Source organism: Pteropus vampyrus, unplaced genomic scaffold, assembly GCF_000151845.1.
Source record: "Pteropus vampyrus isolate Shadow unplaced genomic scaffold, Pvam_2.0 Scaffold323, whole genome shotgun sequence".
Taxonomy (NCBI): Eukaryota; Metazoa; Chordata; class Mammalia; order Chiroptera; family Pteropodidae; genus Pteropus; species Pteropus vampyrus.
The window spans coordinates 240,016-266,974 of record NW_011889104.1 but is presented as its reverse complement, the minus strand read 5'-3'; the positions used below and the strand labels follow the sequence as shown (position 1 = coordinate 266,974).

The following is a 26,959-nucleotide window of genomic DNA, read 5'->3' as shown; positions in this document are numbered from 1 at the left end:
AGACTGGGAGGCAGACTCTGGGCACTGGGTCACTGGTCAACACAGTCCTGAGGCCTCGTTTGGGGCCAAACTGTTGGGTGGCAGTTGGGGAGAGATGTTTGGAGACAGGCCTCTCCCACCCCCAAGCAGCTTACAAGATCTGTCCCAGCGGAGCGCAGAGACTGCCCCTGTGTCCAGGGTGTCCTCTTGCATGGCCTGTAGTCCCACTCTGGGGCACAGATGACCAACGTAAGAGTTGTGTTTCTATCATTTGCTGCTTCCCTGGACCTTCTTTTCTTCCTGTAGACTAATATATCAAGGGCGGTTTCACTGTTTAATTCATGGCTTCTTTGAAAAAAAAAAAAATAGAAGCGATTTATGTACATTGTTTAAAAAATGCAGAGAAAGACATGGATGAGAGAGTGAAACAAAGAAGGAAGGGGGGTTGGGAGGAGTCTGAGGGGGAGGCGGCCCCATCCAGAGCGCCCGCAGGAGCACAGCCTTGGCTTTCATTCCTGAGGGTTTTAGAAAAGCAGTTGGAGAAATTAAAGGGAGGGAGCTTTGGTCACAGACTCACGGTTTTTATGGAACCTGGTCCTTTCACGATGGGAGAAGCCCTTCCTGTCTTGCCATAAAACTACCCGCTTGCCTACCTAGAATTGTGGCCGGCCGCCAGGACGGTGGGTCCGTGTGCGAAGCCAGTAGGACTTCTCTCAGGACTGCAGGTGCCACTGGAAAGTTCTGCTGCGGGATAAACCTCTGCCTGCAGCGGGAGGACAAGCCCTAGGGGAAACCCAGGGAGGCAGCTGGCAGGGGCCATTTGTAGGCACTTTAATAAAACTATTGTTCTCATGGAAAATGTTTCGATAGTAATGACTGATCTGCTATTTACTTGAAAATCTGTAAATTATTGGAAAGTCAAAAAGATTGTAATTGAATAAAATGAAAGATACCCCCACTATGCCGGTGTGTGCAATTCCCAGTTGGGGCTCTCACGACCACCGCGCAGTGATGGAGGCTGTCGCAGCGCCACTGACCTCCAAGTTCAGGACGCCACGGTCTTAACTTCGGGAACAGAGGTGTAGAGGGGCCACCCAGCTGTCCAGCAGCTCCACACCCAGGGGCTGCCCCAACTGGCCTGTGGCTTGGAGGGTGCCCTGAACAAATTCACTGCTGCCCTTCGGGCCAGCAACAGGCCCTGGCCCAATGCTCCACCAGCACACACCCCGTTGCCAGTTCTTCCTGCTCAGTCGCTTTTCACTGTCACCTTCTTTGCAATGTTCCTGGAACTGGTCTACCAGTTTTTCATTTTCCTGATAAGCCCCTTCCATACTCTGATGAACACATCCCCATTTGGAAGTTTATTTCTAATATTAAATCCCGGGACATCATCTTCCCTTGGTTTCACCCCATTACGCTCGTTACCCTTTGTACCTGCTAAACCCTTTTTTTCCTCCAGGGTATCAGTCACCTTCACACATGTGACAGTGATATTCTTTTCCCCGCCCAAGCTCCACATATTTCTCCCTCAAGCCTCCAAACACGGACTGTTCTCGGTGACCCGCTGCAGTCACTTGGGTTCTGCCTTTCTTTTCCATTCATGTAAGTGCTCCCAACTGAACGTAGGTGGCCCACTTCTGTTTTTTATTTATTTATTTTTTTAGGCGAGGCAACCCTTGGTCGACCTCACAGATTGCAAGGACCTCGTAAGCTTACAATCCCTTATTTTTTTATTTTTCACGCCTACAGACCTGGTCTTCCTAGGTGGTCTCCCATCCATCCAAGTACTAACCAGATCCGACCCTGCTTAGCTTCTGAGATCAGACGGGATCAGGCTTGCTCAGGGTGGCATGGCCACAGACAGGTGGCCCATTTCTGAAGGAGCTCGGAATCAGGTAAACCCATCAGACTGGAAAATACAGCGAAGCCTACCATTCCCAGGCAGTTGAAGTGCAAAACTAACCACAGAAATAGCCTGGAACCACTTGACATTGAAGGTGATGATTCAGCATTCCCACTGGGGCGTGTTGTCACCTATGATAAACCCACCAGCCGCATTGCCTGTCACTCGTGCTGGATTTTTCAGAGTGGCGTCTACTTGGGCGATGGTGGGGTTGAGCATCCATTGACTCCCCACAGGATGCATTTTAGAAAGTGAAAGGCAAGCTGGCTTTTGAGCTGTAGTGCTCGCCGCCTCATTTGGAAAGAAAAAGTATGTCATGCTTTTGTTTCAGTGAGATGCTTGCCTCACATGTTAGGCATTTGTGGTCCCCTGCTCATGCAATTTCTTCATTCTGTTGTGGCTCCACCCAGAATGATTGCTGCTGGTCCTGGGCACACTGTGTGACAATAAAACCCTGCGCAGTGTGGTGCTCGCTGTCAGGGGGCAGGCACGTGGAGCACCAGCAGGGCAGCAGCTGGTTTGGACTCCAGCACTGCTCACGTGAATTCCCACGAGAACCCACACTATCAAATGGAGCTGCAGAGGTGGTTTGAAGATGGAGTGAAAGATGAAGGCTGCCACAGCAAAGTTTGGGGAATTATATCCCAAGGCCACGAGTGGTTGTTGAAAATCGTTGCATATGGGCTGAGCTCCTGAGCCAATTTAAACCACTCACGAAGGTCGTGTGGATGACTGTCTCACACAGCCTCTTCGCAGAATGGCACACTAAGAGGAGTAGATGTAACTATGTGTGCGGCAAGGCTGTGAGGCTCAGGTGGACCATGTCACACCCTAAGCTCACTTGCAGCAGCAGTGTCCACATGCCAAGAGAGCCATGCTACCACTTGCAGAGCCAGTAGCTGCAAACTGCCACCAGGAGCCACTTTGGTTTCAAACTGGATTTTCCCATGAAACGAAAGCCCTCCATCTAATGGCATCTGTGGTCACGGGGCTCAGTGGGACCAGCACCAGGTCTGGACTGTCCCCGGAGATGCACTGTCTGACACAGGAACCGTCTAGACTAAAGGCTGCAGGATCAAAACGCCCTTGTGCAGGCCTTTATCTCGAAGTCAGTCTAATCGATGACATGTTTGCTTCAAATGAGAAGCAATGACCATTCGGGTGGGGGGGACCACAGAGGGCTCCATCCTCACTCTGGGTGGTGCACACACCCTCCGGCTTCAACTCCTGGATCTCTGAAATTAATCTGGACACCATGGGGCTCTTGGGTCTTTTGCCCTATGATTTCTACAATTCCTTACAGATCCCACCAGCATCTAACTTTATTATATGTAGGAATTCAAATGTCTGTCTCCATTCCCTGCGGGCACATTGTTTCACTGTGGCAAAATATACATAACATAGCATTTACCATTTTAAGCATTTTTTCTTTCTCTTTTTTTATTTTATTAAATGTACTGGGGTGACATCGGTTAATAAAATTATATAGGTTTCAAGTGTACAACTCTATAATACATCATCTGTACATTGCATTGTTTAATCACTTTTTAAGCCTACAATTTAAAGGCATCAAACACAGTCAGTCACGAAGCTGGATAACTGTCACCACCATCCAGCTCCAGAGCATTCTTATCAGCCCAAACAGAAAGTCTGCCCCGTTAGACACTCATTTCCCCTCCCACCCCACTCCTGCCCCTGGGGACCTCGATCACACTTGCTTTCTCTTTGGATTTGACTACCCTAGATATCTCGTATAATTAGAATGACACGTTTTGTTATATTCAACACATCATCGGCATTGTCCGGACGGAGCAGTATTGTTTCTTTGATGCAGGGTCCCCCTTTTCTGTCCTGCTCTGGGTAAGTCATATGAAAACACAGTTGGCCTGAACAAGTCTTTCACAGGTTTGCAAGTGGAGGTCAAGTCCAAACATGTAATTGCACATAAAGCACATGAGAAACGACAGGGCTTGCTGTTTTGGTTTGGTAAAAGACACACTTTTAGAACTGGTATTTTAAAAGTCATTTCAGTAGTAAAGTGAGCTAGGCTGCTGTCTCCCACCCCTGAGAATACGCTGCACTCAAGTCTTTTCTCGCCACTGAGCGAAGTTACAGGAAACAACAGGAAACCCACTGCGGACCCCGCGTTGGTCCCCGGTGACCGTAAGCAGAAAATACAGTGAGTAACTCCCTTGAGGATAGGGACTGAACTTGATCGCTTAGTGTTCAAAAACTAAACAGGAACAAACAAAAAAGAGAGGGAAGAGAGAAAAAGAAAATGTTTTTGTGTGTGTGTGTGGATAGGAAAGGCAAGTTTTTGTTTTAAAATTCATCTGTTAATACCGAGAAGTGTTGATAAAGGTAGTGTCGTGTCACTTGTTTGTGACTAAGAACTGCAAGCATCTAGCTGATTTTCTTGACTTGTATACTACAAGATGAGCTGTAGCATCACAGAAAAATTAATGGCATAGGCAAGCAAATACAAAATACACATTTCATAGGTAAGCTTACATAAAATATTAGTAGGTAAGCATGTATGAAATACTAGTGTCATGCAGTAGGTATGAATATGAAGGTAAAAATTACTGACCCAGGATTAATGAGCACTGTTTACTATATCACAGCACAACAAAACATGTGAGTGGTTATATGACAGGGCTAATCTGAAATATAATTCTACATCATTTTTACCTTAGATTTGAAAAAGCCCGATGTTGACAAAAATGGTTAAAGCTGACCAGAAAAGAAAAATGAAAGTCACACGCTGAATTTTCATTTAGAACTGGGCAAATGTCAGTGAGTTTTCATTTCTGCACTCCCTCTTTTTAGGGTTATTGCACAATATCCTTTTTTGACATTGAAAAGAAATTGAGATTAATCAACTAGTAGTATTCCTCTTTTTTAAAAAAAGTCTCAGATAGCTCATATATATACATTAGCTATATAAAATATACAACATATAAGATATATAATATTATTCCAATAACCAAGGAGATTTATTAACAGATTTCCCAGGAAAAGGGAAAAAGCCAAGCAAATTCTTGACTGGGCATAATTTGCTTTAGGCTCTCTTGGTTATCTGGAGGGAGAGGTTAGGAAGCGTATATATTTATATATATTTACAGAAGAGAATGGATTTTCCAGACTGACGACCAAACACTGAAGCTCTAAAATTACACCACCGAGGTCCCTACTGCTTCCTCCTGTGGACAAAACCCAGCAACAACCCTGTTCGGCCCAAATGAATGCTGTTTGGGGCTGGGCAGGCAGCTGGCCACACCAGGGCCCGGCTCTGAGTCCACACCCGCTTGCCACGAAGGATTTTGTAATCACCCAGTCACTAGACCACACACCAAGCAAGGAGTGATCACTTAACAGAGAGAAAATGACTCTGTTTAAAGTGAAAACATCGTCAACATTGGCCTAAGGCTGGTAAAATGACCTTCAGAAAAATTTCAAACTGAAACAGATCAAATTTGTTTTCAATCCCTCCAAAAATGCAAAGTGTCGCAGGTTGCACTGCGCCCATGAGGAAATCCCAAACTCACTGATTAAAACCCCAAAACTTAACAGCAGGGCCCTTGAGAATGGTGCTTAGTCCTGTCACCTTTGCTTGTAACAGTGGCCACACTGTCACGTCCCAATGACAGAAGCCAGGCATGTATGACTTCGAGGACCCTGAGGTGGGTGTTTTATTTCACACACACCCTTTGCCATGAAGTGTCGTGGCCGAGTGGGGGTAAGCATGCTCCAAAGACACCAGTGGATCATAGTTTCAGCTCCCGTTAGCCTGTGAAAGCCACAGTGGGGGCCGCAGGTCTGAACCGACTGCGGGAGAAGGCAGAGGGACGATGCTCTAGGCCCTGGCAATGTGGGCGCAGTCTCGTCTAATGAGTAAGACTGAAATCAGTGAAAATGCTCAGCATTCAAGAGCAGGGTGACTTATCTGCTCCGTAACCACGGAGCTCAGCCATCTAAGAAAAGACAACGATTCATGAAAACTGAGTCCAAATAGACAAAAGTAGCCCAACGCTTTGGGCAGAACATTTAAACCTGACTTGACTTTTGGGCTTTCATCTGGATCCATTCACAGAGTGGGCAGGGGTCTAGCCCAGGAAGCATTTAGATGCTTCCTTGCTGGATCATTCCATATACTGACAGGCCTGACTTCGGTGGATACACTTCCTGACTCTGAAAAGAAAATAAAATGTTAAAAATCGGAATGAATGTCAAATGTCTACATGCTCAATCCTGGAAGGCGCCATGTGCTGGTGAAGTCTGTGCCCCCAGGAACAAGGACCACTGCGTCCCGAAGACAAGGCAGTCCGTTCTGCGAGCCTCAGGCTTCTCTCAGCTCTGCCATACAAGGTTCTTCATGCAGGGAGTCAGCATGAGAACTGTGCCCTCTGGGACCTCTGTTCTAGCACCAGGTGAATGCTCGCACACCTGACATAGCCAGGTCTCCCCAACACAGGGCTGGAACCAGAAAAGATGGGATGTACACTCCATGGACCCCCACTGTGCCAAGGGCTTTGCCCTTCTCCGGTGCAGACAGCAGAGGAGTGGCTGATCCACTCTCTGCCACTTCTGATACTAACAACAGCAACAGTTCGAAATGGCCTGGGCCCCAGGGTAGGGTCCACTTGCTCAGCCACCTCACTCCCTGTCGCTCCTGCCCAGGCCCACGCTCCCGCGGCCACCATGGCTCTACTTTCCCCTTCTTGTTCCCAGCGCTGAGTTTCACTCAGTAATAAACACAAGAACAAAAAAGACAGAGGGCGCCTGGGACAGGGCCCTGTCTGGGGTTGTGTGGGCATCAGCCGTGGGCCCAGGTTTAACAAGAACAAAGACTGGGAATTTTGATGACTCGGGTGGGTGAGAACTCCAAGCCTTATGATGGTGGAGGGGATAGTTGGTGTATCTCTAGAGAGGGCAGGCTCCCTTTGTCCCCAGCTCCCTGTCTAGGGCCTTGGGTACACTCCAGAGCCGAGCCCTGCTCCATCCCCAGCCCTTCTATTTCCTCAGCTCCCCCTTCCTGAAACTCTGCACCCCTAGTTTCTGCCTGGTACCCTTACTACGAGAAATCCAAGGAGGTGGTACCACAGTGGGGACAAAGGCAAAGGCTGGGGGCCTAAGACTGCAGACCTGTGAGCCCTCACATAGGAGGCTGTGAGGACGGAACAGCCCTCCAGTACAGCATCAGAGCAACCGCGGTGTCATCACACAAGACTGACTACACTCCTCAGATGGCACATCCCAGGCTTCCGCTCCTAGCTGTTGGCATCCTGCACCCAGCTCGCACCAGCCAAGATGTGCTGGGCCCAGGCCTGGGAAGGCAGGGTTGCTTTTAGGTTCTTGCCTGTGTTCTTGTCATTTTGTCATAGGTCATGAAACCAAGTATCGGCTGCAGTGATTATGAAAGTCATTCCTTTCACAAAAGAGAATAAGATTCAGATTTCCATAACTTGTTCAAATGGCAACAGACCAGGGTTTAGCTAATTAACTGCCTAAACATAAATAAAGGTTTGCAAGTTCTTAGTAAATCGTTTGCTCCTGGTTCTTACACACACACACACACACACACACACACACACACACACACACACTAAAACAGCCTTGTGTACTCAGCATGGGGAGCAAAGAAGAAAATACATTTTCCATAGGAACGGACTTATTTCCACCCCCTTAAAATTCTACAGCTTGGTTCAGGACAAATAAAGAGGAAATTACCGGAATATCTAAGCAGGCCCTCTGGTCCTGAACCCAGCGGGAGACAAGCAGCTAAAGAGCAGACACAGGCAGCTTCCCCATTTCTTTGCTAACATCACCACCTACAGGGATGGCTTTGAACAGGGTGGCTCGGGGTGGCCCCAGAGCCCTACAAGAAAAACCGCCTTTAGAACAATTGCACCACATTTTTTTCGACTTCCTGTTTATTAGTATTTTATCTAAGAGCAGAGCAAAAGTCTGTATAAACGGGGGAAAGAAAACAAAGCATGCACTACAGTGCCCTCACACAGCATCGTTCCAAATGCTACCTAATTTTGATTTTTTTTTTTAATCGAACCCACTTCATGTCTTTAAATGTCTTTGGTGACAGAGGTTAAGGTGAAATAAAGAAATTCATTATATTTTAAAAATTATATATATACATTTTTTAATTTTAAGTGGGCTTTTTTCTACACATCTGCATGACAGTATTCATTTCTAATGGGGAAAAGTGAAAATATTTTATCAGCAGGATTTTGCATTTTGCTAGACGTGCCCACAAAAGCAATGAAAATACAAGTCTCCCGTAATATCTGTTGCTGAGCTTGGTTGCGTTGGAGGAGAATGAGGAGGTGAAGGCCATTCCCGGACGCAGAGGTGGACAAAGCGCTGTCCCCTGTGTTTTTCTTCATAGTAATAGGACCCCAGCTTGGGTCACTCCAACTGAGACAGGAGGCCATTGCTGAATCACAGGTGACTTCTGTGAACCCCGCCCTTCTTCCTTAACCCGACCCCACGTTATTCTCTGGGCTTTTTCCCTACCCACACTTTGCACAAGGCTCAGGACCAATGAGACCGAGGTAACAGTGACTGAATGGCCACAGAACTTACAACTCGATGGCCACATTTCTCTGGAGAACGGCCTGGAGTGTACAGTCTGTCTCTGTGGGTGTGTGTCCATCAGAGGCCCAGCTCCATGGATTCCTTCTCTATTTTCCTCTTGTCCTAAACGTCACAGAGTCTTTCATTTTGAATAATTGTAAAATTATGTCTTCTCTACTCAAGGGATCATCGACTCAGGGAACTGCCCAAGATTTTTTTCTATGTGCCAATTATCAGGAATTTTATGATTATTTGCCCTCTGTTTCTGGTTCTTTTGTGGCATTGGCATGTACAGCCTTGCCTAGGTATTCCTGACACCCATAACCTCGTTCATGTGACAATGAGGACAAATAAGAAGAGGTCTCCTCTTGCATAGGGTCACAAGATGCACGACTGGCAAACAGGATGACCTTTACGTGATACATTTCCGCTGGGGGAGGACCTACTCCTTGGGCCCAGAGTAGACAAAACATTTCGTCAGTATCGGAAAGTGTTTTTGAAGCAATTCATTGGCTCTAGCTAAACAACACGCAGACAAAAATCAGAAAGACAGAACTCCTGCGTCTGCTTCACCAACAGAAAATGTGGATGCGTCACTTAGGAAAGTCCTCCACAAACACGAAAGATAGCTCTCTGGGCCAGTGAGGAAGGAGCTGGACACCTGGCACCGGGAGCCAGAGTGGCAGGGAGGGAGGTGGGAAAAGCGAGGGCAGACAGTCTGTGCATAGGAGCTGCCTTGCCTCCAGCTTCACACTGGGCTTGGGAATAATGGACATGATGCTCGATTTATGAGGGGCTACCTTGGAAGCCGCTGAGGTCCCAGCCAGCCTCCAAGGTGGTGGCTGCTGGGATAAGTCATACATCGGTGGCTACTCGGATATCAAGAAATGGCTCCTTTTGCTCACCAATAAGTTTGCATTTAGCAAGTCACCTGTGTCACTGAGTAACACCTCCTGGACGTCTGCGGTTTGCTTCCCTGCATCCCATTCTCACCCCCAGGAGAAGAGTGAAGATAAGGCAGGTAAACCTGTCAGCACACTGCAGTCCTGTCCCCAGTGACTGGCTCAGGGGTAGACACATGACCTCAGCTCATCCAAGCAGACTGAATCTCAGCGCTTTGCAGAGAATGCTGGGACAAAAGCTCTTTTCTGTTGGATTCGGATGGGGAAGGGCTGCTGGCAGCCACCTCGAGACCATGAGTCTTGAGTCTGTTTGAGAAGGGAGTCAAAACAGAAAATGAGCCACAGGGAGCAGAAGGAGACTGACCTGTCTTGGCTTCCTATGGGCAGAGTCCATGCCAACCCCATTCCGAGATTGTTTTCTTACATGAGATGATGGCAAGTTCTGGATTTGGCTTAAGCCACTCTGAATTGGACTTTCTGTCACTTTTAACCAAAAGACTTCCAACTAAATCAGAAATGCCTCTGCAATCCTAGGCTATCCTCCCCTAACCAGGTGATGTACCTGGTGTCATTCAACAATCATCTCACTTAACTAGACACAGAAACGTGCCCCAGAAGTCCCCTTAAAACCCAGCGGAGAGCAGTTCTGTTAGCGCCTCTGCCCTCAGCGAGATGACACCCTGCTCAGCGATGGCCCTCAGCCACCCGGGGCACCTCAGAGACACCTGTATAAAGAAAAGTAAAGCAGATGAGAACGCGTATGGGAGATAATAGAAGGCCAGGTGAAGTGGTTTGTCGAAAGAGTGCAGGCCAAGGAACGACAAGGGACTAGCTGATACCATCATTAGACTTCTATTTTCAACATCGTTTCTCATTCAACCATTTTGTAAAGCGCCGATCCCTTCTGCCCGAGGAATTTTATTTTCTTTTAGGCCCAATATTCTTTGCTATGGAATCTAACCAAGTAGGAGAAAAGATAACACTTGATGAGCTCAACACATAAAGGCTCTTGATTTTCATTTTATAACAAATCATGCTTATAGGTTTCTTGGCATCGTTGCTTTCTCACTGAGGTTCAGAATCGTTCAGCATACCAAGGGCTTTCAAAGGCGCTCACACATTCTAAACTCCGAAATGACAAGAAATGGTAATCCAACTGCTATCGAACTATATATTTTTCAAATGTTCTTTTTACTGTACCCTTCGATCCACTTCACAGACACAATCCTAATAGGAAGGGCATCTGCTGAGGCTTGACATCTGCCCTCTCCTGATCTTGTGTTCATTCATCATCATGCAGCCCTGAGTACCCATAGAAAGGGCTGTGACATTGAACCTAGAGTCTAATGTGACACCAAGATCCACCTGAGCCAAAGACCAGGGAAAGAACCCACACTAACCTACCATTGACGGTGGCTAAAGAGCTGAAGAAAGCCAGTGGCACTGACTCCAGTGGCCAAGTCAGACCGGGCAGCCCACCAGAGCCGGAGGCTGCCCCCCCCACCCCACCCCCACTGCTGCCCGTGGGCTTCGCCGTTCCCGGCCTGTTTGGTCTATGAATGGATTCTGATCTTGGAAACCTCAGTTCAGCCTCTCTTCACTTCCCAGGGAAATATCAGGGGTGCCACACCCACTGGCTGCAAGCCTCTGTTCAGCTCTGGGACACACCATGTCCCACTGAAATCTCAACCCCCTCACCCCAATCCCACCCCCTCCCCTGGTGGAACTAACTCCATGGGTGTGGACTCTGAACTCCTTGGAGGCCAGATTGTCCTCTCTCACTTCACATGTGAGGGGAGCTGCTCTCTGTCCAATCCGATCAGAGCCTGTGGCCTTGTCTCCAGACAGAATTCCAACTTCCTGGTCCATCAGGGTCCACCTGCCCCTCCAGGAGAGAGCATTGACATAATGAGAAGGAAGAACCTCCCTTCGTCTCGCCAGTGCTGTTGGGTGTCTACAAGCCCTTCGCCAAGCCTTTTTCTGGTTCCCAGTCCTGGGCCCTCCCGCTGGCTCAGAGCTCAGGGCTGGCCATAGCAGTCCCCCTCCAGCATTGCTTTGGCCATGGAGGTCCCCTGTGCCTCCAACACTGAATTCAAATTCTCTGCCCAGGTTGAGAAAGACCCCATGGCTTGCTTCTATCTTAGCTATGCAACATTTTTTCCCTCCCACCCATCTACTCATGATTTTATTCAAAAAAATACACCGGGCACTTGTATTATGTGCTAGAACTACTGTAACAAAGCACCACACACCAGGGGCTTAAACAGCAGAAATTGATTTTCTCATAATTCTGGACTCTCACAAGGCAGAGATCAAGGTGTTGGAAAGTTTAGTTTCTTCTGAGGACTCTCTCCTTGGCTGATAAATGGCTGACTTCTCTCTGTGTCTTCACATGGTTGTCCCTATGTATGTGTCTGTGTCCTAATCTCCTCCTCTTATAAGGACATTGGTCATAATGGATTAGCACATACCCGAACGACCTTATCGTAACTTAATTATCTCATTACAGGCCCTTTCTCCAAACGCAGTCCCATTCTAAGGTACAGCAGTCCTCTTTTATCCACGGTTTTGCTTTCTGTGACTTCAGTAACCTATGGTCAACTGAGGTCCAAAAATATTAAATGAAAGTTCCAGAAATGAACAATTCACAAGCTTTAAACTGTGCGCCGTTCTGAGTGGCGTGATGAAATCTCACAATGTCCTGTTCCACCCCCTCCAGAACAGGGATCATCACTTTGTCCCCATATCCACCCTGTATATGCTCGCCAACCGTTAGTCACCTTGTAACTGTCATGGTGGCAGTGCTTATGCTTGAGTCACCCCCATTTTACTTAGTAACGGCCTCAAAGCACAAGAATAGTGATGCTGGCGATTCAGATACGCCAACAAGAAGTCACAAAGTGCTTTCTTTAAATGAAAATGTATGTGTGTCTACGAGAAAACAGTGTATATAGAGTTGGTACTGCCTGTAGTTTCAGGCATCCACTGGGGGTCTTGGAATGTATCCCCCATGGATAAGGGGGCCACTGCACTGGGGTTAGGACCACAACAAATTTGGAGTGGGACACAATTGCGCCCATCGCAAGCACCAGTGAGATGCCATGGTGCAAGACTAGGCGTGGTAGGCGCCAAACCAATCCTTGGTTTTCTATCTAAAAGCCACCGGAGAGCAGGAAGGCCTCTGGCTTCTGCACGGCTTGTCTCTGCGTCTTTCAGGTGAGGACTGCCGAAGTCAGAGGGCTCCAAGACGTGATTTGTCACAGCTCACTGGGAGGCTTCCTAGTTCCAGCAGTGACAGCCCATCAGCACACCCTGAGGAAACAGTCTCCCGAGTGTGGTGATCTTACGTGAGCCCTAATCCACATGTGAGAAGTGACATATTCCTGTGTGAGGCAGGAATGGTTTCCTCACCAGCCTTAACTGCATAACACGAGAGTGACATCTAGAGAATGAAAAACAACCGGGGTCCTTTAAACACGATGATCTTCAGGTGCGACCTGGCTGAGCTAAACACCAGCTCCTCCTTGAAGACTCCCGGACATCACAGACACAGCCTTTCAGGTTCTTCTCTTTACCCCCACGTGCATCATTCACAGTGTGGCTTAGTGACATGTGCATTCTGGGACCCCCGACAGTCTGGCTTCAAATCCAGGCCCTGCCGCCCACCTGCTGTGTGACCTAGGACACACAGGTTTTACGGATTTTTCTCATCTGTATAACAGGGATCATATAGGACCTCGCTCGTGGAGTATGTGAGGTGAAATGAGATCAGACCGTCCTCATGAGTAACTGGGCCAGAACCTGGCACATATTTGGCCCTCAGGAAGTGGGGGTGTCGATGTCACATTCTCTCTCACAACTGTCTGCCCTTCCAAACTGTGAGCTCCCCAAGGACAAGGTTGCTAGCCTTTAGGGTGGCATGGTGCCTGAGTCATAACCCCCTAGGTAATGTTTGTGGAAATAAACACATGTAAGAACCCAAGTCTAGATTTAAATACTGGTTTTTCCTTCTTTTTACAAAATGCAACCAGAAAAGTAATACAGACCAGTTAAAAATGTTATGTTAACCAAAGAAAGCCACCCCCCTCCCCACCCTGCTGTTGTCTTTCAGACTCATCTATAGGTTTCCAGGGAAAACAACCCCAAAATGCTTGATAGAATTACATGCGTGTAAATTTTCTTCTCTTCAATGTCCCATAAAATAAATACTTTAAAATAAGAAGTGGAATGTGAAAGCCACGCTCATCGTAGTAGAATGAAAAATAGTCCCATCGTGTTCATCCTGGGGCCAAGTGAACAACGACCAAAATTAGTCTCTGACAATTCCTGGAGGACACCCTACTGGCAGCACACTGTCACCTCCTCATGGCCCTCCTGTCCGGTGACAAGGCCAGTCTCAGGCCTATGGCACTCATCTTCTGAGCCTGAGTCACCCCTCTACACACACATTATGATAGTAGTTATATTTGTATTACCTGGTAATTTTTAAAGTATATGTAAAAAAATGTATATTATTTGCATGAAACGAGCTCCTATATCATAGAACATAATTCCAGAGTCATTAGTTATTTAGTAAGTTGTAGTGGCTGATGGAGTGCAGATGGAACCCAGAGTCCTTGCAAACGGCCCGGGTTCACAGCCTCCAGGGTGGGGAGAATGTTCCAGAACACGCCCTTTGTCCGCCATCGAGGAGACGAGCCAACTGCCGGCCGAAGACAACAGAAAGGAACACAGCTGCAAAAGGTGTCTACCAGGAGTGCGTCCTCTTTACAGCAGAACACCTGGGACTGAGAGCGAACCTTCTTCATATCAGAAACTTTCGGGGTTATCACCCCAAGGCACTCTGTCACTTCAGACTCAGCTAGCCACACATGATAGAACTATAAGCTCATGTGCCTGTCAGGTTCCCATCAACCAGAAATGCCTTGCAGCACCTCAGGGGGACAGATCCAGCAGGGGAAGGGGGAGTCCCCAGGCTCTAGCCATGCCCCCAGACTCCAACCGTGCCCCCAGGCCCAAGCCCTCCTGGGGAGTAGACATGGGCCACACTGGCCCCAAGTGTTAGGCTGTGGAGCTCTCATGCTGACTCAGACCTGACTCTCAGGGGGAAGAAGCAGCGACTCTTTAAAAGTGATTTAGCCACTTTTCTGACTTCCCCCGTCATACTTGATAGGACCGCATTGAGCCAGGCCCAAAGGTACAGCAGGAGAAAAGGGAGCTGTATGTCTCCCAGCTGAAAGCCGGGAGCCCACAGGCCTGAGCTCGGGGTGGGCGGTTTGATTCTGGTTCGCACTCATCCCCCACTCCCTCTCCCTGCCCTCCACCTGGCTGTCCCCCTGCCCCGTGGGCGAGTGGGGAGGGCACCACGTGTCCATGGGGGCGTCTGTGGGCGACAGTGACGCTGGGAACCCAGGCCCCACCCACACGGCCGGGTTTCAGTTTCACCATTATGCAAATTGCTTTCCTTACCCACAGCGCCCCACCCAGCCTCACACACTCACTCTACTCTGACGCTGGTGTGCACCCAGGCCAGCCAGGCCCGTGCAGCACATTTTATTTAAAACGCCCAGGTGCAACTTTGAAACAAGATTCTCCTTTCCGAAGGGCAACCCGAATATAAAGTGATGAGTTAGCAGTGGTGTCGGGAATAACAGCGGAGGCACACTCCGAACTCCAACAGAAACGGAGCTTTGAGCAGCCCAGGAACCACACCGCCAGAGGGAAAGGGTCTGTTGTGGAGGTCTGGCCCCTTCAGTGGGTCAAGGGGAGAAAGGCCCCACCACCCGCAGGGGCCTCCTGGGATTTAGGAAAACAAAAGTCTGATTTATATTCAAGTCATATTCTAGAAAATGGGTTGTAGAGTCCTTTTTATCTTCATTATGGATGATTCATTAGTGATTTAACTCAAGTTTTTCGAGGTAACATCCACTCAGACAAAAAAATCCCCAACCAGAGTGTCAGTAAAACTTGGGGGCGGGGGGAAAGCTGCCGCAAAGGCATGCCTTCCTGTACTCTTATGTTAAATAAATTATTCAGGGATATTTTAATGTGAGTTGTAGATCAGAATAATGCTTTAAGCTATAATCAATGTGATTTCACCCATGAGACTCATACTCTGGGTGAACGATGTTGAATGTTTTCCTAAGAGATGCCCAGGGTTTTCCTCCACAGAGACACTGAGGAGGTTCGCAGAACCCTCACTTCTATTTCCCTCACAGACCTGTGTCCTTGGGCCACTAATATTCAGTTTCGTTTTCAAGGTGCATTTGCGGGGTGTGGGAAGCTCACAGCTGCAATGAAGTGACTGATGACTCTATAAATTATCCCAAGTGGAAAGAAAATCTAGTTCATTTATATGAAACTCTTAAAATAATTATGAACTAAACTGCAGGGGGGGTACTTTTATAAGACAAAAACTGCCAAAGAACAGACACTTCTCGGAAAGCCCCGAGCCGAAAGGAACCCCCTAGTGACTTGTCACCAACTAAAGCTGAATCTGACCATGGCTGAGAGTCGTGCCCTTCTGCCTTCATTGTGAGACAACCACAGGTGACAGATGAGGCCTGTGCTTCCTTGGAGGGACTCTGAGCACACTCAGAGGCCATTCCTGCCTCTGTGAGAGGTCATGGGTGTGAGGCCATGGTGTAGGACATCTGTGGCTGCACAGCTGACGTGCCCGGCTATCCACTAATCCCTGTCAGGCGCTGAGTGCCTGAGTGCCCCCATGTGTCAGGTTTGGAACCAGGAGACACCACCATTGCAGGTGATAAAACCAAGGCTTTGGAGAATTTAGGGAACTTGCCGTGGTTGGGAAAAAGCCAGAACTCAAGGCATTTGTTTTTGAACCCTGCATACTATTCGTCTTTAGAGGAACAAAACAACCAGATGTACAAGTTCTGCACAACTTCTGACCATCATTTACTCGAGAACGCATTCGCCAGCACAGGTGGACTTCTGGCTGTCAGCCCTCCTGGCCTGTGGGTTAGTTCTGTGCTGTGAGATCGGCGGTCTTGTTTCCATACAGCAGAACCATGTGCTCCAACAGCTCTGTCAATAAAAGTAACCGATGTCTGTGGGGAAAGTGGATCTTGCCTCAGGTCTCACTCTAGTGTCCTGGCCTGCAGAGAGCCTTAGGGTGGAACGTGGGACTTGGGGTCTCCTTCCCACTCTGCAGGGGACCCCTGTCCTCTCCTTTCCCTTCCCTTGGAGGAGCTTGGAGACTGTCCCTCCACCACTGTGGGCTGAGGGACAGGCAAAGTGCCCCTTTCATCCCTGTGGGGACATCAGTGGTCTTCACGTAAACATCACAAAACATTGCGTGCTGGTGTGCAATTATGGGACCGTCAGTTCTCCCAGTCCCAAAGTCCCGCAGGGGAGGGTAAAGGAGACTTTGCTGGATGCTGGGGGGCCGTCCCTGGGACCTGCCCTCTGTAAGTGAATGTTTCTGAGTCCAGGCCCAGCCAACAATCTACTCTCAAGGTGGGAAAAGCCTTCACAGGGACTCCCATTAGCCCAGCCGGTCAGGGTCAACTGGACAGCTCGGCTGTGGTGGCAAATGATTGATTCTTGTGGACATGCCTGCTACCAAGCTAGCAGAGAAGGTCTAATAGATTAGGACTTCATTCTTTGTGATGGGGAAGATATTTCAGAATCTTACACCAGAGACCGCCAGAAAAAAATCAATCACTGAAGACAGAAACAATTAAACAGAGCTGTCTGCAATGCCCTCCTCAACTCTGCCAAGGTGGATTCTGAACATGTCAGGGGCGACTGTAATAGGCTTTAAGGAGGAGGAAGAGATAAAAGTTGGAGCAAACCGAAGAAGGCTCAGCTGCCAACTGCCTAAGAAGAAAGAGAGCCCGGAGGGTGGGGTGGAGGGAAAGGGAGACATGGGGTGAGGCTGGGTCAGTGGAGGGCCCTGTGCCGGGGACATAAGGAGAGGTGAAGCTGCAGGAGAGGACACGCCAGTCGAAGTCCTCTTACTTCTCAGTGCACACAGGGGCTTGGAGCCCCCTTGGGGTCGAGCCTCAGCCTGGGCACCCAACCCCAGCTTTTGTGGCCATTTTTCAATCACAGTCAATACAAGTAGATTAGGCAATTTCACCACCTGCCACAAATTCCCGTTTTTTAGTAGAAAGTTAAACTGAAGCATTCAGAATAATTTCACCTCAAATAAGTCTTTAGGAGTGTAAGTGTATTTCCATACAGGTATGTATTTGCAGACTTGTATGCAAGAACAACCGTGCAAATAAATGTTATCTGTACACACAATCCAGTGATGGTGCTGGCTACATGATCTCAGAAAGTCAAGATTAAGGAGTGCGTCGGCCAGGACAGGCTGGGCCAAGCCGCATAACAACTACCACCCCCACAGCTTAGCAGCTTATCCCATCAAGGCTCCATTTGTCACCTGCACCGCACATCCCACTCTCTCATTATCTTGCCAAAGCAAGTATTAGAGTCAGGCATACCTTCAAAAAGGCTGGGCAGTTACACTCCACAATGTGTAAGCAAGAGAAGAGAGAGGATGCCGCAGGCCACACTAGAGACGGAGTGACAGGTGGAGACAGGGAGACAGCAGCCCAGAGACCCCAGGAGGACCGCGTCCGAGGGGTTGAGCTGCCCTTTCTGAGCCCACTGGTGCTAAGTGTTCACTGTACATCTTCGTACTAAACCCTCACAACCAGCCTGGGAGGTGAACACCATTAAAACCCCATCGCAAATGAGAAAATGGAGGCACAGAAAGGATAAAAATTTTCCCCAAGAGCCAATGGCAATCAAGGGGCAGATTTTAGACTCAGACCAGGACTCTCTCAGCCCGGGCCTGGCTGCTGTCCTCACTCGCCGCTTTCAACAAAGTGGGCTCCAGCAAGGTGTGCCCCTGGGGATGGACAGCTCAGGAGGGCTCGGAGGTGTCAAACATTTACTTGTCCCTATGAGGAGCAAGACTGGAGACCCAAAGAGACACTGTCACCATGGTGAGTCTAATGGGAAGGGCGAGAAGGAAGCGCGGGGAGCAGGTGGCAGGGAGGCGGTGCCACATGTCGAGGAGCTCAGTCTGTGTTCCTACCGGGAGCTGGACATCGCCCTGGGATGCACTTTCTGGAGGGGCCCATCTTGCTGGGCCTCTGGAGACAGAGAGCTTAACTGTGGGAGGGAGAAGGTACACCCTCCACGGCTGTGTTCTCCATGTTCTCTGTCCCTACACGGTCGTGCTGGGCAGGGGTGCGGTCAGCAGAGTTCTGCAGAGAAATGGGCCAGTGGAGAGGGAGGAGGAGAGCTTTGCCTGAGGGGATCAGCATATACAGTCGTGGAGGCTTGGCAAGCCCAGACGCCACGGGGCCGGCCGGCGGGCTCGAGACCCTGGGAGAGTTGCGTTCGAAGATGTCTATTGGCAAAATTTCCGCTTCTTTGAAGGACCTTAATCTTTTCCTCTTCCAGCTTTCAACTGATTAGATGAGGCCCACCCATGATGAAGGGTCATCGGCTTTACTCTGTGTCTACAGATTTAGATGTTAGCCTCATTGAAAAAATACCTTTACAGAAGTATCTAGAATAATGTTCGGCACATATCTGGGCACTGTGACCTAGCCAAATAAATACACAGAATTAAGCATCACTTGGATGATGAACAGCACAGGAGGCACCTGAGGGTAAGGGTGGGGATGGAGGCGGATGAAGAAAGCAGGTCCCGGCTCCCACCTCGGTGACCTGCAGCCCAGCCAGGCTCTTAGAGCCGCCACACTGGGCTTCTCATGTGTTCAGAAGGCATGACGGTTCTGATGGCCACAAAGGGCAAGAGGTGACTCCATAAACCCCGAACCTTATGTTGGCCCCTGACAAGGTTCTGAAATGCCAAAAATAATGTTTTATAAAGCCTCAGAGAGGAACGGAGAGCCCCAGGAGCTGGTAGGCGAGCACGACCAGTCACATCTAGCTAGTCTCACTTTCACATGGCATGGTCTCAAGATAGGTCAAGGAAATACAGGGAGTAGTGGATCTAGACTTCAGCCGGGCGTGCAGAAAGAAGTATTAGAGGTCAAGGTGGAAAAATATGTCCACTAACAAGGTTAGTAATTTCACAGTTGCTTGGCTGACCCAAGAATTCCAACGGTGTCTCCTGGAGAGCCATCTCTCTCTGGTCACGCTCCAGGCCTCCTTCTTCAGCCATCCTGTCCACCCTTTCTCAGTGGCATGAAAACACTAGTCTGTGTGTTTGTCAGACCTCCTGGGGGGAAAGTGCATATACTGACTCACAAACAATACTGGCAGACTGACAGGGTCAGGCTATGGCTTAAATATTCCAAAACAGAGTTGAATAATGGTAGTATGAGGCTATGTACCTTTGGGTGCAAAAAACCCTAGTTCCACAAATTTAGAGTATAAGAAATTTGACTTTTATAGCAGAAATTAAAGAGGCAAAAATCGTATAGGCTTTTATTAATAACAAATACAATACTAACAAAACCGGAACATGGCCACCAGCTAAGCAAAGGCCTCCAAGGGGCCTAGAAGGGTCCTGTAAGGTGGGAGGTGGGGTCCATCTACTCTGGGCTGGTCAGACCTTTCCTGAAGCATTTGCTTCTTTCTAAGATCCACAGGTTTAAAAGGATGACAGCAGCCGAGAGCATTCAGGGGGAAGTGAGGGGACGTGTGTTAGGTGTGAAGTAGTGGAAGGAACTTTGGACTTGGGACTCTCAGAGGGACATGGGAACAGATGGCTTGAACTGTACCAAGCCTCAGAATGTGGGCCAGGAGTCAGCAAATTTCCAATGAACAGACTGGATCAATGAAAACCAGAATTTCTCTGTTACTATTTACCTCCACCCCAGTTGGATGCTGAGCCCTTGGGATGCACGTTGAAGCATACTAACTTCCCTGACTGGTAAGTGGAGAGCTGGGAATCCCAGCCCTGCTCTGTGGGCTCCAGTGAGAAAGAACCAGCGCTCCCCAGGGAAGGTTCAAGTGCATTATAGTGAGCATCAGAGAGAAGAAAAGTTGGGGGGATACTTAGGCTGTTCACTCAGCTATCTTCACCCCAATCAATTCCTATGTGAATAGAACATGTGGAGAAATTAAGGTCAAAAATTGCAAAGTGAAATAAATAAAACCCAAAAATCCAGGCAGAATACAGGCCAAAAGCACCACTGAAGATAGCTGACCCTTCGGAGGACGGACATGTACAATTTGAACTTGAAAGCTGCATGGAAAAGGCCAGTGGAAGGTGGGCCAGCTGGACACCAACCCGTCTGCCCTCAGAGCTGCCTTGGGTGCAGGAAGTGCAGCTGTGAGCGTGAGGCTGGGCCCAGAGCATCACTCGATCTCAGAGCGGAAAGCGAGACTGGTCAAAGATCAGGCCAACCACAAGCGCTGCCTTTGTCAGGGGATCGAATAGGTCTGGCTATTCGGCCCGCAGCATGGCCCCTATTAGAGGAATAAACTAGGAGCTCCTGCAAACATGAGAGCCATCTCACCTGCTTGCATTTGGCCAGAGATCAGAATCTGCAGAGATGAAAGTGGACTATTTGAAACCAGAAAGGGATGTGATGCTGCAGCTAGCAAAAATCTGAATCGAGAGCTACTGGATTCAAAGCTGGGAAGTCAGCCATGAAGATGTGAGGCTAAGCCTGCCTCGCCTTCAGAGTCAAGCACCGTGATGTCAGCTGGATGGACACTTCACCTAGCTAGTTGCTGCGGAATCCATCCGCTGGTGTCAAAGATACATGGAAGGGAGTATTGTAAATGCATTACTGAAAACAAATTGTCGTGGGCTGAATTGTGTTTCCCTAAAATAGGACTGTATTTATTGATTGGGCCTTTAAATAGGTAATTAAGGTAAAAGGAAGCCATCTGGGTGAGCCTTTACCCACTGTGACTGGTATCCTTATGAGAAGACTAGGACATGTGACATAGACCGAGAGATGACCGTTTGAGGACACAGCAGGAAGTCGCCAAATGCAAACCAAGGAGAAAGGCCTCCAAAGGAACCAAACCTCCCAACATCCTGATCTGAGACTTCCAGCCTCCAGAACTGGCAGCAGACATCTTTCTGTTGTTTAAACTGCCCAGGCTGTGGCATTTTGTTATGCTCCCCACTCCCCACCAGCAAACGAATGCACATGTCAAAACCACTTTGGATTTTCTGCTTGGTTACGATCGGGTGTAAGTAGTCCAGGTTTTCTCTGCCCTGGGCCATCAGACACAACTGCAGCAGCCCTAGCCTGCAGGTGCTCAGAGGGCCCTTGACCCACGCAGTCTCAGCCAACATGCGAACTCTGATTTCACCAAGCTGAGTACTACTGTCCTCCCAGTGGAATCCTAAATAATAAGGAAAATGGTATAGAGCCAAGATTTTATGACAGCCCAGAAGCATGTGTGTGCACACACGCACGCCCCCCACAGAGTTAGCTAGGGACAAGCCATTGAATCCAGGTTGACCCTGTAACAAGTCTGTGATGGTAAAAAAAGGCACCCAGCATCACAAAAGGAAAGACCCCAGAGAGAAGGTTTGGAGCTTTATTAATGCTGTAATGTATGGCCAATAAAGAATAGTCCAAACAGACCTGGCTCTGTAAATCAAGGAGATTTTCTTGCTCTTTGGAACCAGCAGAATTCAGCACTTACTAGTCTGCCTGTCCTGGAATCATGGCTTTCCACAACATTGCAGTCGTAAATAAAGGGCTCCATGCATGATTCAAACAAGCCCTGTGGTTTAGAAGTCACCATTTTTCTGCTTACGTTTCAGTTTCGAAGCTCTTCTCTTGGAAAAGCTTTTCAGGCCCATGGTGCACGTTATGGATGCGTAGTAGAGTGACAAATTATGGCTGGGTCACAGTGGGGGCAGCGAGGGTTAGTCTCACTCTGGCTTCTGTCGGGCTCCAGTATAACCCCCAAAAGGAACTTCAGCTGGATTTCGAGCAATATCTACTCTACCCTGGCAGAGGTATCTGTCCTGACATCTTTGCCATGAGGGGCATATTTATGTCACAGCAGACCTGAGCAGAGCAAAGCCACCTTTCCTGCTGAGTTCTGACCCTCTACCTCTGCGATCATTTGCCAGAAAGACACTCCCAATGCCCTCCCATGCACACAGCCTGGGCTTGCCCACCTCCACGCCTTTGTACCTAGAGAGCCTGTGTCACCACCAGTGCACCTCCAAACACACCTGGCTCCCCAGATGTGGGAGTGAATTCAGGTTCAGCCCCTCCTCCCCACCTCAGCTCACGTGGCCCAATCCCCTCTGTGGCACTGTTTCTTCCTCCCCATGTCGTCATATCTCAGGTTTTACTCTTCCAAGCTGATAAGCTGTCCCCACCAGGATTCCTTTCTTATTCGTGGCTGCATTCTATCTATGCCTATAGTGTGTATTAAAATATCTGTGGTTTTTCCCTTCGTTCAGATCTCATGACTTCCTCATCGCACTGCGGAGATGCTTCTCTGAGAGGATTGTGTTCTTGATCATGTAAGACAACAGCCACATCTGCCTTTCCAGGTACTAAACACCTTCCAGTCTGCCCTGGTTACATGCCAGGATGGAGGGGTTAAAATCTCACAGGCCAAATGGCTGTGTCTGGGGGCACACGTGAATGTGTGCGTGGGCTGAGGCTGTAAGAGGGGGCTGTGCAGAGGGCAGAGGCTGACCGGGTTTCTCTGGCAGGGGTCTGCAGTTGTTGCAGAGATCCACACATAAACTCCGAGGCTAAGAAGCTTCATTTCTCAGATGCTCCCTGTCTCAGGCGCAAATATTGGGCCCCAAACCCCATGACTTCCAAACCACAGGGCTTGTTTGGATTATCATCTTGGTTTTTATTAAAGACTTCAGTGTGTGAAATCATGAGCTTCCAGGATGAGTGAACGAACAGTGGACATTGCTGGCTCCATACGACTCTGACATTTGCAAGCCAGCTCCAACAGGAATGAGCCTTATTCACCGCGCATTAGCTGGTGGCATCCGGGTTTTAGCTCAGCCAGTAACGGTTAGCTGTCCATCAGAGCAGGGGCTAGCCTATGCTCCCCCCCCGACCCACACACGCACATATACTTCTCCCAGACACCACGCCATCTCCAACTGGACCCCTGGCCAGAGGACCTGGCCACATTGCAGTTCTCAGCTGGGTGTGCCACCACAATGCAGTCCTGGCATGCAGGTGTCCCCATCTGTTTTAGGTGGCTGCTCAGCCAACACACACTTGAGGAAAAACGGGGGAGTCCCTCTGTAAGATTCTTAATGCTTGGGCAAGAGAAACAACTTCCACTCACTGCCCACCCCTCACATGGTCATGAGCACTCCCCTGACCCAGCTATACAGACAGGCCAGGTGTGGCCATCCGCTCTGACTTCTTGAAATATCAGTAGTGACATGGGCTTCCTGTAGTCTCACAACTCAGCCAGTTCTCCTCTCTGCCACTACCCTGCTCATGGCTTTTAGGTATCCGCTCCATTGCCCGCTATGGCCTGGGCCACCCCTTCCTGGCCATGCTAAGCTTCTGCGATTCTGAGGACAGGAAAGGGTATGCGTGTCCAGTATGTCTCCACCTTGATTCTCCCACAAAGCTGTTTTCCTAAAGGTGCAATTTGCCAACCTACCTCTAATCAAAACATCTAAGTGGCGTGCAGACACACACATGCACACACAGACATGCAGATACACAGGCACACACTGGCACACAGACTCACAGACTTACAGACTTTTAGCAGAGACTGCCTGCTGTATGCCATTTCAGCTACTTATGAAGCATGACCAAAGGCTCTGAGAAGTCCTGCAGGGGGAAAAAAAAAATGCCATTCTCTTGGCTGGCCCTGGATGGCCCAGCCTATCTTTGACTGAGGGCTGTGTGGACACAGTGCTTATTATGGCGGCACTGCTCACTTGGTCCCCTCCTACCCCTGTGCCATCTTTATGGATGTTGACACACTACGGACAACTGACCCACAGGTGGCCAGAGCATAAAAACAGCAGAGCGCCGCCTGCAGCTGCGTGTCCTGGGTGTTCCATTTGATAAGCCATCATGTTGGCAGAGCTACCAGAGTCTAGGGACCCTTCAGCACGCATTCCCCAGCCTGAGCCCCATCAGCCCTCCTTGGCTGGAAGCTGATTAGTGACATGCGGAAGGAGAGCCCACTTGGCAGCCGTGGGTGCAGGAGCTGTTGGCAGGGAATGCGGGTTGGCATCCTGTCCCAGTGCTTTCCTGACAACTGACCAGTGTTTCCCCGAAATGGGTGCCTGAGCCTGCAGTCCAGGTGGTGACAGAACTCCCGAGGTCACACAATGCCATCTGCAAAGGGAAGGCTGGCGAGTGGCAGGACACAGTGGGGTGGTGAGAGAAGGATCCAGAACACGACATTACCCCAAAGAGGGGATAAACCAGGAAGGTTGTCCAGCATCCCTAGAGGGCCGTGGGGGTGTCTCAAGTGGAGACAGAGAGGCCTCCCACTGCCCTTCAGGGCAAGGGAAAGTCTGAGCATCGGTGGCGGCGCGCCCGAGCGTCCTGCTAGTGCCCCTCTCTCGGTAGGTCCTTTTAGTACAGAGAATGGCCAAAGACCTGACTCACATGGCTGGAGATCTTGAACTGGGCAAATTTCACCAAAAATTCCATCCTGGTTTCGCATTTCTCTAAGCTGCTTTTAGTACATTTCATGAAGCATAAAGCAGTGAGGGATAGGCCAAGTCATAGAGGCACCTCCATTCCATCTCCCAAAGGTGCTGCCATCATACAGGGCACCCTGGAGCACCGTGCTCGGGGACTGCAAGCAACGTCAGGCTCCCAGGAACCAGCTGGAACATCAGCAGGACTCAGGCTGGCATGGTACACAAGGGGCAAAGTGATTGCGGCCTTCGCTTGAAAGCTGGCAGGAACTCCAGTGGTGACCACAGAGCACTGAAGCGCATGGGGACCTTCTGAGAACCTGTGCAGGTCCAACACTGTGCCGGACCCATGAGTGACAGTGCCAGGGTCATGACGGTCCCACCCTAAAGTCTCCCCTGTGGCAGGACAGAAGTCATGGCACTCTGGACAGCCTGGTGGCCCTCTGGACCCCTCCCCAGATCCCTTCCCCAGATCCCCCAGCCAGCTTAGGGGGCCTCTAAGCACCTACTTTGACTCTATCTCTGTGCTTTGGGGATTGAGCTCTTTGTAGGTGCTTCTACTCCTTGAGGTTATTTTCATTGATCTGCTGGTTTGGGCCCCAGAAAAATCAGGTTTCCATTTCTAACTGAGTCACATGTCTACTTTTCACACTTCAGGTCAAATTTTCTCAATAGGCAGATGTCCATTGGAACCCAGTTGTCCCAGTGCCCATGCATCTGCCCATGCATCTGCCCGTGGTGGTGTGGGCAGCTGCCTTCCTGTGAGCTGATGCCAGCTGGATCCACTTATTCTGAGCCCCTCCCCAAACCTCCTTCTCTCCTCAGCTCTGCTGTCTCCCGACTGTCCACTCAGCCCCTCCCTGTTTCCATCTCGTGTCCCCTAAAAGTTCCAGCCCTCAACCTTGAAGTAACAGAGCATCTGAAAGACAGAGACACACGTCAAAGTGCTCAGCTCCACATCCCAATCAGAATCTCCTAGTCAGTCTGCCTTCTCCAACACCTCCAACGTGAAATTTATAAACTTAGAATATATTCCCAGCAGGGAATGGTCACCTGCTTAAGGAGTGGTGCCAGGAAAACCTGTCCATTTAGAGGAAAATTAGATCCTAAATCCCTGTGGAATTGGTATTCCAAACCTCAAAAATAAAGTTACGAAATACCAGGAGAAAAAAAATCCATGAGAATATTTTTGTCATCTGTGGGTGGGTATAAACTTTCTAGGCAAGCCAAAATCTGGGTGTCAAGAAAATAATAACAGCTCAGACTACATAAAAATTAATATTTTTCGTAAAATAAGATACAGTAAAAAAAAAAAGTAAAAATCAAGCAACAGACTGAGATAAAATGTTTGCAGCATTTCCATCAAAGATTTAGAACCCAGAAGGTCGGAAGAGCTGATAGAACCACCACAATGACAACAAAGGGAGGAGAAAAGCAAGAGAAAGAAAGAAAGAACAAAGAACGGGCAAAAAAAAATACGAGCATGGAATTTATAAAAGAACCATTAATAGGCCACAAACCTCCTCTAAACCAACTCTCCCTGGAACAATCTGCTAGTTAACATATTTGTTTTTAAAACTGATATTTCTGGGAGCTGGGTTTAATCCTTCAGCTCTTTTTCAGGGAATGGCTATGGTTTCATCAGACTGATGCCTGGCCTCTTCAGCAGGGAGGGCAGGTTGTAAATACACCCTAAAGGCAGAGCCCCTCTGGAGATAGACAGCTGTGCGTGGCTGCCCAGGCAGGTGACCACAAAAAGGTGAGCAAAGGGCGCCAGTGAGCCGTGCTGCTGTGACATCGAAGAAGAGTCCCCGTGTTGCAGGTCACTTACGTGGCTGTTAACCGTGTGCAGAGGAAACGACCGAGAAAGAAACGCGCCTGGAGGGAACAGCAGCACGCGCATCAATGGCAGGAGCACCAGCGTCACTCTCTTCTTAGCCCTTCCTGCTCACGGTCCTGCCTGGCATCGTTACTGGAGCCTTCGCCCAGACCCCCACC

At 49.1% G+C, this 26,959-nt stretch overlaps 1 long non-coding RNA gene and 1 pseudogene across 1 annotated transcript in view; both read right to left on the bottom strand.

Annotated features, from left to right (window-relative positions):
• Positions 1 to 26,959, bottom strand: part of LOC105303969 — a 57,552-nt gene that overhangs the window by 16,534 nt on the left and 14,059 nt on the right. The gene's annotated exons all lie outside the window — the stretch shown is intronic.
• On the bottom strand, positions 1,720 to 1,841 carry LOC111730610 (annotated as a pseudogene).